At 34.4% G+C, this 8,999-nt stretch overlaps 1 long non-coding RNA gene across 2 annotated transcripts; it reads right to left on the reverse strand.

Moving 5' to 3' along the window:
• Positions 1-2,554: 2,554 nt before the first annotated feature.
• LOC109086376 lies at positions 2,555-7,478 on the reverse strand. 2 transcript variants are annotated; one of them, XR_006154866.1, is made up of 5 exons: positions 6,650-7,478; positions 5,762-5,857; positions 4,770-4,873; positions 3,668-3,788; positions 2,555-2,772 (listed from the first exon to the last, which is right to left on the reverse strand). It is a non-coding gene; the product is annotated as an uncharacterized LOC109086376 (long non-coding RNA). The 2 variants fall into 2 exon arrangements; XR_006154865.1 differs by having other exon boundaries at positions 5,762-5,840; positions 6,650-7,477.
• Positions 7,479-8,999: the final 1,521 nt, after the last annotated feature.

An 8,999-nucleotide genomic window follows, 5' to 3' on the forward strand; every position in this document is an offset into this window, starting at 1 on the left:
CCCGGGGTGTAGTTTTATGCTATATCTTTTTAGACTGATCAGACTTACAGTTTATTTATTATTAATTTTTATAAATCAGAAATCTCCCATAGACTCCCATTATCTGAGAAAAAATTGCGCCTCTACAGGAGCAATTCCCGGGACTGAGGGAGGAGTCTGCCTTAGTTTCACTTTTAAATCGGTTAAAAATACATATAAATACATGAATTTATTTCACTCTGACAAGGTAAAACCAACATATTTGAATATTACAGGGGTCAGGGCTTATTAAAAATGTATATCTGGTCAAAGAACAGAGAGAAAGACGAGAGAGAATTCACCGCTCCGTTCAGCGAGTGGTCTCACAGCGGGCTCACAACAAACGAATTTATTCTTGTTTAAGACCTTTTAAAAATAAAATATTACAGCGATTGCACACAATTCACCCATTAGAACAAACCAAGAGCTAAAAGAGGGTTTTTTGAGCTGTTGAAGTTTGAAAATGAACGATTTGCGTCAGCTCTTTTGACAGCGCTTTAAGACCTCGGCTTCTCCTGCACTCGCACAACGAGCTCACAGAAAACGAATTTATTCTTGTTTAAGACCTTTTAAAAATAAAATATTACAGCGATTGCACACAATCCACCCATTAGAACAAACCAAGAGCTAAAAGTGGGTGTTTTTCAGCTGTTGAAGTGTTGAAAATGAAGGATTTGCGTCAGCTCTTTTGACAGCGCGAGACGGCGCGGCTTCTCGTGCAGTCGCACCAACGAGCTCACAAGAAACGAATTTTTTCTGTTTAAGACCTTTTAAAAATAAAATATTACAGCGATTGCACACAATTCACCCATTAGAACAAACCAAGAGCTAAAAGTGGGTGTTTTTCAGCTGTTGAAGTGTGGAAAATGAAGGATTTGCGTCAGCTCTTTTGACAGCGCGAGACGGCGCGGCTTCTCGTGCAGTCGCACAGCGAGCTCACAACAAACGAATTTATTCCTGTTTAAGACCTTTAAAAAATAAAATATTACAGCGATTGCACACAATCCACCCATTAGAACAAACCAAGAGCTAAAAGTGGGTGTTTTTCAGCTGTTGAAGTGTGGAAAATGAAGGATTTGCGTCAGCTCTTTTGACAGCGCGAGACGGCGCGGCTTCTCGTGCAGTGACACAACGAGCTCGCAAGAAACGAATTTATTCTTGTTTAAGACCTTGTAAAAATAAAATATTACAGCGATTGCACACAATCAACCCATTAGAACAAACCAAGAGCTAAAAGTGGGTGTTTTTCAGCTGTTGAAGTGTGGAAAATGAAGGATTTGCGTCAGCTATTTTGACAAGGCGAGACCCCGCGGCTTCACAACGATCTCACAACAAACGAGTTTATTCCTGTTTAAGACCTTTTAAAAATAAAATATTACAGCGATTGCACACAATCCACCCATTAGAAGAAACCAAGAGCTAAAAGTTGGTGTTTTTCAGCTGTTGAAGTGTGGGAAATGAAGGATTTGCGTCATCTATTTTGACAACGCGAGACCGCGGGGCTTCACAACGACCTCACAACAAACGACTTTATTCCTGTTTAAGACCTTTTAAAAATACAATATTACAGCGATTGCACACAATCCACCCATGAGAACACACCAACGGCTAAATTCAGATTTTTGTGAGCTTGTATATGGTGAAATTGAATGATGTTGCAGCAGACTCTCTGACGGCTCGAGACTTCAACACTGGCATTCGGGAAAAAGGTCTACATACTGAAACTACAGCCTTTTACATTAAAACTCTCCAGTGAATCAGTACAAAACAATTAGAAGAATATATTATAGAGATTAAACCCTGCTGAAAAAAACAATAGAAACCATTACAACTTACCATTGGTGAAATTTTGCAAGTGAAATTCATTAATTCAGTAGTTTCAATTTGAATCCATTATATAATGGTTTCCATTGGTTAGTTTTTTTTGGTCATATTCCATTAGGATTTATTGGTTTGTATAGGTTTCCATTACAAATTTGTATTAGTCACGATTTGCACATAATGGTTTCCATCACAGTTTTGTAATGGTTCTGATGGTTCCATTACAAGTTTGTATTGGTCTTTATTTGCACATATTTAATGGTTTCCATCACATTTTTGTAATGGTTCTGATGGTTCCATTACAAGTTTGTATGGGTCTTTATTTGCACATATTTAATGGTTTCCATCACAGTTTTGTATTGGTTCTGATGGTTCCATTACAAGTCTCTATTGGTTTTTATTTGCACATATTTAATGGTTTCCATCACAGTTTTGTATTGGTTCTGATGGTTCCATTACAAGTTTGTATTGGTCTTTATTTGCACATATTTAATGGTTTCCATCACAGTTTTGTATTGGTTCTGATGGTTCCATTACAAGTTTCTATTGGTTTTTATTTGCAAATATTTAATGGTTTCCGTTGCAGTTTTGTATTGGTTCTGATTTGAATGTTTACCTGATAGCTGGTAATTAGGCCATTGATTAATTAAATAATTTAAATTATTAATACAACTATACACAGGTTTTTGTCAAGAATATCATTTTTATTTAAACTACATACCAACCTTTCAATAGCAAACAGTTCAGGTTGTTTTGCAAAGAATTAAGAATATGCACCTAAAATCAAAATTATTCACAGAATACTCAACATAGCTGGAATTAACACAAAACCTTGACATTACATTTTTTTTTAATTATTGTTATTCATTAATGCATTATAGAAATGCAGGAACTATGAACTGCATTTGTGGCTTCATTGTAGCTGTCTTAGACCTGCAAAAGAGAAGGAAAATTTGTAAGGACAATGTACCACTTAAACCACATTACCAGTATGTGAGATTATCCATACATATATTTATATGGCAATCTCAAAAAAGTTGCAAAAACTTAGTTGTTGACAAAACATCATCATGATTAAATTCGTCCAACACTTTGGGGCACTTTGAGCAGATTCAAATTCTTGACAGATATAAACTTTTGTCCATTACACATTTTATGTTTATAAAATGTGTAATGGACACATTTTTTAAAGCAGATCATTTTTATTTTATCTTATGCGCTGCTTTAATAGATGCATATTGTCATTAATTATTGTCCGCTGTGTTGAATATCTCAATGGTTTAGGTGTAGTTCAGTGTTGTTTGTTGTTATGAGTGAGTGAATAAATGTGTCCCTGGAGCACAAAAGCAGTTTTAAGTTGCTGGGGTTTATTTATAGCAATAGACAACAAAACATTGTATGGGACAAAATTATCGATTTTTCTTTCATGCCAAAAATCATTAGGATTTTAAGTAAAGATCATGTTCCATGAATATATTTTGTAAATTTCCTACCATAAATGTATCAAAACTTAATTTTTGATTAATAAAATGCTTTGCTTTGGATTTTTTTGCACCCTCAGATTTCAGATTTTCAAATAGTTGTATCTCAGACAAATATTGTCCTCCTAACAAATCATACATCAATGGAAAATTAATTCTTAATATTATTGATATAAAAATCTAATTTTTTTAAAAAATTACCCGTATAACTGGTTTTGTGGTCCAGGGTCACAAATAGTCTTGAATAATTACATTGTCTACTTTTTATGGTACATAGTCTCTATTCACTTCAAATCATATAAGAGGTTGTAGTAATTACATCCAGATATGGATATGTAAATACTTACCACTGAGAGTTTTATCTGGTTTATGTCACTGATCTTCTCAGCCAGGTATTTCCGTACACTTAGGAGGCGCTTATTTCCTCTGAGGTGTGGCCTCTTTTCTTCAGCTTCTGAGACAGACACTCTTGTTTCAAAAACACACACACACACACACACACACACACATAAACAAATTGAAATTCAAGAACTGATGGACTAATCTCAGACTTTAAATCTGACCACTCTCAAGTGGAAATTAAGTAGCATGTGTGACCTGTGCTGCCAAAATAAGTCACAATGAGCAAAAATGAGTTTTTTTATTTATTATTATTATTATTCTCATTAATAGTCCTTCAAAATGATGTATAATTTGTTGAAATCTGACAAAAAATTACTGAGCTACACCAGTTTGAAGTTGAAAGAGTTGGCAAAGTCAATTTTGAGAAAAAGCAGGTTATGAGGTTAAAGTTTTCTAAAGGTTCCAAAGCAAAATCACAGAGCAACATCTTTTCCTGCAGTGCTTTTCTTAATAATAATTCACTTTTTATTTTACATCTGAACAAAAGCATTCAAGTAAAGAAAACAAATAATCCATTGTAAAATCCCTTTATTGTGTTCATTACAAATAAAGTAATTATTAAAACTATAAAAGCAGTTCAATAAAGATCAGAGATTGACTGTCATTCTGTGTATGTTTATCAGGATATATATAATTGTGTATATATATCCTGATAAACATTTGAATGTCGGATTGAAATGAACGCTGTTTTGTTAGTTAATTGTTAGTATAAGTGTTAATTGTTAGTATAAGTGCAGCTAATAATAATAATAATAATAATAATAAAAAATTAATTAGCATGTTTCTGTGTTTTGCTTTGGTACTGAAATTGGTACCGAGTACAATGGATTTTCACTGGTACTGGTACCGAATACTGAAATTTTGGTACCGTGACAACACTAATAGTTGGTAAAACTGAAGACCTTGATTAATGTGTTCAGGTGCAATGCAGGTTGGAGCAAAACTCTGCATGTAAGTGGACCTTAAGAGACAATGAGAGATCTCCTGTAATATATTCTGAACATGACACTTCAAAGAGGCAGGATGACTTCTAGATTAATGACTTACAACACTGGTGTCCAGTCCTGGGCTTTAGGACCAATGTTCTGCAGAGTTTCTGGTGATCCTTGATCAGCTGCCCCGATCTGCTTAACTGGGGTTGGAGCTAAACTCTGACAAAAGAGAAGACAACCAATATTATGTTAAAAAGTTAAAAAAATTTGATTCAGAAATATGCACAACGTCTGAAAATGCACAGAGATGAGAATAAAGCTATGTGTTTAATAAGAACTTTCAACCCACTGAAAAATAAGAAGCAATATTACAGTAAGTCACAGATGCATTTTTATTTATTCTTATTAATATTGTTTAAATATGTTACAGTTACCTTGTGGTTTATCGATGAAATAGAAAAGATCTATCAGTGATGAATGGCATCATACATGAATCATATGTAATGATATTTAATAAGAGGTCTAACACTGTGTCTACACTGGACGGCACAACAAAATACAACAGAGCCTATTATAATCAGTAATGCTCTCTACACTGGATGTGGCACGGCACGACACAACAAATCACAGACGGTAAACTGATGCCTCTTTCTATTTATGATGTACTGACAAAGTTAAAATGATTTTCAACAGTCACTTTGGTGCGTCCAGTGTAGACACGGTGTGAGAGTGTGTAGCTTGGAGTTAGAGAATGGGAATCTACTTCATTGTGCATTGCATTCTGGGTATACAATACAAATCACCAAAGGAAAAAATTACTTTTTACATTAATATTTGTAAGAGCTTCTTGCACTTTATTAGAATGGACTAATATTTGAAGGATTATGTGACACTGGAGACTGGAGTAATGATGCTGAAAATTCAGCTTTGATCACTTTTTAAAACATACTGAAATAGAAAATAGTTATAAAATGGTAATTTCACAATATTACTATTTAACTGTATTTTAATCAAATAAATGCAGCAGTGTTGAGCATAAAATATTTATTTTTACAAATCTGACCCTTACATTTTTGAATGGTAGTGTATGTTTGAGGAATTGCTTACTTTTCATGGTTCATAATGTCTAAAAATGTTCTTCGACAGGAGATATGACTCTAGAGCACAGCCATCAGCATGGAAGAATCTAGGAACATAAGCATACTGTCACAGAGACAACAATATTCATTATACAATGACAGGTTTATTATAAATAAACTATAGCAGAGGTGAAGTGCAGAAAAGAAAAATAATAATTGACAGAATATATACAAAAAATATATTTTAAACATTTTAGTTTTACTAATTTAGTAATGCTCCTACAGCGTGGACATCAAAATAACTAACAAGCAAACAAACACACACACACACACACACACACACACACACACATATATATATATATATATGTGTGTGTGTGTGTGTGTGTGTGTGTGTCTGTGTTTTCATTATCTCCCTTCAGAAATGTTAAAATCAGGAACATCTCCTGTGTCATAGAGGTTTTTTTTTTCTTTTCTGGCACTTCTGAAATAACAGAACAAGTGGTATTTATGTGTTTACTATGAAAGATCAAAACCTGAAGGTTTCAGCCCATTGTAAGTGATGTAACGTTAACTGTACAGTGCATACTTTTAGGTTAAATTAATTAGCTTACTTCCATTCATCCGTTGAGATATATATATATACAGAGAGAGAGAGTATGTGAGAGAGAGAGAGCGAGAGAGCGCTCATCTACACATAAGATGACATTAAAAGCCCAAACTTAATAAATAAGAGCTCAAGTTTATCGTTACCTCTTTTAGTTAGCCTTACAGTGGAGATGCTAACGGACTTTTTCTGACAACACTAAACCTTTTCTATAAAGTAAATATTAAACGGAAGCGTATCATTTACATGAAATAAAGTGTCAGAAACACTTTAATGTACTATTTGTGTAATTATATAGACGAAACTTACCTAAAAAACAATAGTGAAAACCACATTGAGAGTCAGCGTTCAGCTGCTTGACGGTTGGGCTGCCGCCTCGTTTCCATGGTGACGTCCTCCGCTCCAGTTCAGCGCGCGCGCCCATTACAGCACGTAGAAGTCACGCAGAATTTCACTGTTATTTCAACATTTATTTTGGCCTAAATTTGGACCAAATCAGATGGACCAAACAAAACCTAATATTAAACATAGATTTTGGGGCTATATTTGAACCAAATCAGACAGACAAAACAAAGACCATTGCTGAGTTTAGGGCAAAATTTGGACCAAATCCGACGAAACAAGCAAAGAAACCAACTTTCAACGTCAATTTTTGATCTAAAAGAAGGCCATGACGGGCCGAGATTTAGCAAAAAAAAAAAAAAAAAAAAACGATGTCCACATGACGTCTGGTGCTGGGTACCAGCAGAAGTTTCCTTAACGGTATCCAATAGACAATGCCACAAATAAAAGAAAGCAAATTACAAATAGAGACCCATAGGGACCATTACAATGTCCATTAAAACCAACAGAATTCCCATTAGAACCATTAAAACCATTACAAATTCTGTAATGGTTTCTATTGTTTGTGTGTTCATTTATTTTTTTTTATTTTTTATTTTCAGCAGTCTAGCCTACCCACTAAGACCATTACAGTTTTCCAAAGAAACCACTTAATTTATTGGAGTCATAATGGTTTCTACTGGTGTCCAGTAGATACCACCAGAAGTTTCCAAAGGTGTTCTGTTGGTCCTTAATAGTATCCAATAGACAATACATGCCACCAATAGAAGAAAGCAAATTACCAATAGAGACCAACAGAGACCATTACAGTGTCCATTAAAACCATTAGAATTCCCATTAGAACCATTAAAACCATTACAAATTCTGTAATGGTTTCTATTGTTTTTTTCAGCAGGGAAATGAGTGCTTGTGAGATATTTTTTTGTCTTAGGCCAGAAAAAGACATTGCATCGATCTCTCGAGTTACAGAGGACGCTGATTCTGGCTTTTCGCTGCAAGAACGGACAAATTATTTTTTTTGGAAGCTTTTTTTTTTTGTGTCTATATTTTGTATTGTCAATAGTAAATATTATTGAAAACAATAACTGTTGTAATTTTGTCATCATTATATAGTTTATGTATTGTAATTGCAAAATACAATTTAGCAACTCACATAGTTATCATTCATCACTGCTTAAAAATGTAAGTTGAAAAATAAACTCTTAAAGCATGAAATAAGATACAGAATCAGTAAATTCGATTTTAATGTGGGTATATTATCAGTGAACTAATCATTAAATATTTGTAATCATTCATAAAATTTTGGCCCCTTTCATAATGATGTTGTTCAGAAATGAAGGCCACAATGCTAATGTTGTCCACACGATGGCGCCACAGGATAGAAAATACTTCAATATCTGTTCAAAGATTTTAAAATGTTCCATTTATGTGCATAAGTATAAAATGCATATACATGCATTCTATTTTCATAAACTTTAATAAAGCCCAATATTGTATTTATGCAAAAACTGTAATCTCCTAAGTACCATTACGTTTTTTTTCTTATTTTAATAGTATTGACAACATATTTCTCAAGTTATCACACATAAAGTGAAGAAAAGAAGCTATATTACTTATCTATTTTCATATCAATTTTCACCTTGACTTAAACCACATTGTTTCTTTTACCTTCTGTGTTGTTGCATACAACACTTCAGTTAGAGGACTGGGAAATAGCAAACAGGGGGAAAAGGCATGACTTATTTCGCATACAGCTAGCCAAAGCTGTTGAAACTGTTGTCATAACCAAGGCTTTTTATTGGAACAGAAAACAGCAAGGGTCCATTGAAAAATACTGTTGGAAGTTTTTTTTTCCACCAAGGGAGCTCAAGAAGGTTGGACACACAAGTACAGTGGCTCTTTTGGCCCAAGGCCAAGCCAACATCAAAGTTAGTTCACTAACTTTACATTCTAGTTTTTATTATTATTTTTCTGAGACTAAAATTTCCAAACGCTTCTCCTCCTAGGGCTTTAAAGCCACAAGCCCCAAACTCGGCAGAGACCTGGGCCCCGGGGTGTAGTTTTATGCTATATCTTTTTAGACTGATCAGACTTACAGTTTATTTATTATTAATTTTTAAAAGTCAGAAATCTCCCATAGACTCCCATTATCTGAGAAAAAATTGCGCCTCTACAGGAGCAATTCCCGGGACTGAGGGAGGAGTCTGCCTTAGTTTCACTTCTAAACAGGGGCGGATTTAGTGAATTGGGGGCCCCAGGCAAATACAGGAATGGGGCCCTATACATTTGCACACATTTACCTAGATCAACCCTCGAG

Source organism: Cyprinus carpio, chromosome B5 (genome assembly GCF_018340385.1).
Source record: "Cyprinus carpio isolate SPL01 chromosome B5, ASM1834038v1, whole genome shotgun sequence".
NCBI classification, from domain to species: Eukaryota; Metazoa; Chordata; class Actinopteri; order Cypriniformes; family Cyprinidae; genus Cyprinus; species Cyprinus carpio.